Source organism: Triticum dicoccoides, chromosome 3A (assembly GCF_002162155.2).
Source record: "Triticum dicoccoides isolate Atlit2015 ecotype Zavitan chromosome 3A, WEW_v2.0, whole genome shotgun sequence".
NCBI classification, from domain to species: domain Eukaryota; kingdom Viridiplantae; phylum Streptophyta; class Magnoliopsida; order Poales; family Poaceae; genus Triticum; species Triticum dicoccoides.
The window spans coordinates 91,230,961-91,232,640 of record NC_041384.1 but is presented as its reverse complement, the minus strand read 5'-3'; positions in this window follow the sequence as shown (position 1 = coordinate 91,232,640).

Genomic DNA, 1,680 nt, shown 5'->3' with positions numbered 1-1,680 from the left:
GATCGAGCTGAAATTTTGGGAGGTGGTAGATATAGGAATTCCGCAGCCAATCAACGGTTGGATCTTCCAAAGGACGTTCGAGCTAGAAGCTGGACACCACGCCCTAAACTCATCTAGATTCCCATCCAGATTTGACAGGGCTCCAGTATATCATGGATTTCTAGAGATTCCTCTATCGGAACTCGACGAAATTTTCTAGGGTTGTTGTAGACTCAATTCCACACAATTCCACCAAAGCGATCGTTAAAAAGACACTTGAGGAGGCGGTGGCGGCAGACACAAGTTTGCTGTCCAGAAAAATAGCACGGTTGCCCGAGGGCAATGTTGACGTTGAGCCCCCGGGCTCCCTGGATGATTCCTCCATGATCTTGATAGAGATCGGAGTTGATGTTTATAAAGGCCCTCATCCGAACATGACGATCGGAGGTAGGGCGCAGTCCTTGGTCAAACCAAGGTGACCAGTCGAGCTGGTGATGAAGATGGCGAAGTCACAGTTGATCTGCACGCGAGCCATCAACCTTTGCCGAACACACAATAGAACTCTCAATAAAAGCATCAATGTCGGTGTCAAAACCGGCGGATCTCGGGTAGGGGGTCCCGAACTGTGCGTCTAAGGCGGATGGTAACAGGAGGCAGGGGACACCATATTTTACCCAGGTTCGGGCCCTCTTGATGGAGGTAAAACCCTATGTCCTGCTTGATTAATATTGATGATATGGGTTGTACAAGAGTAGATCTACCACGAGATCAGAGAGGCTAAACCCTAGAAGGTAGCCTATGATATGATTGTATGTTGTATATGATCTATCGACTAGTCTGGCCTCAGTTTATATAATGCACCAGAGGCCTAGGATAACAAGAGTCCTAGCCGAATATGCCGGTGGGGAGAAGTCCTTGTCTCGATCGCCAAGTCTTGTGGAATCTTCCTTGTATGTAGCAGCTGTCCGAACTGGCCCATGAGTATACGGCCATGGGGGTCCTCGGCCCAATCTAACAGATCGGGAGATGACGTGGTAAGTACCCCCTAGTCCAGGACACCGTCAACCGCCTTCCCCAACAAACCAGCCATCACACAATCCTGATTAGTCGTTGTTACGTGCTCATGGCGCAGCCGCTTGGCCACCTCCGCCTAGCAGCACGATGGTTGGTTGTAGAGTCCACCTTGCGCCACCCGTTGTTGCCTTTGGGATGGGCAAAGCACTTGGACTCCTCCAGCCCCACTCTGAGGAGCTAGTCGCTGATTCGACGATGGTAGATGGCAGAGATCTCCACGGTGGTCCTGGACCAATCAATGGCCCGGACCTCCACGAGTGAGGGCTTCGTTGGGACACAGAGCGGCGTGACTTTTGACGCCATGAATGATGCACGGCGATGCACGTTGGGCCACCTTAGAGGCCACGTGGGAGGCTATTGTCACTGTGGAGGAGTCGCTGACGCCACATCGAGGTAGTAGGCTAGGCGGCTGCGCACCTTGGAGATCACCAGGGAGGGAAATTCCTCCTTCTGCACGGCGATGGGGCAAGACTGGCTCCCAGACTAGCAATGGGCGGGGAGGGCGGCTCCTCCTTGAAGGCAATCGGGCGCCACTTGCTCCCGAATTGCCGAAGGGGCGAGAACGACAACGCAACCTCCTTGTTGTGGCAGAGACGATGGCGTGGTGGGGAAGGTGGCTCCTCTTCC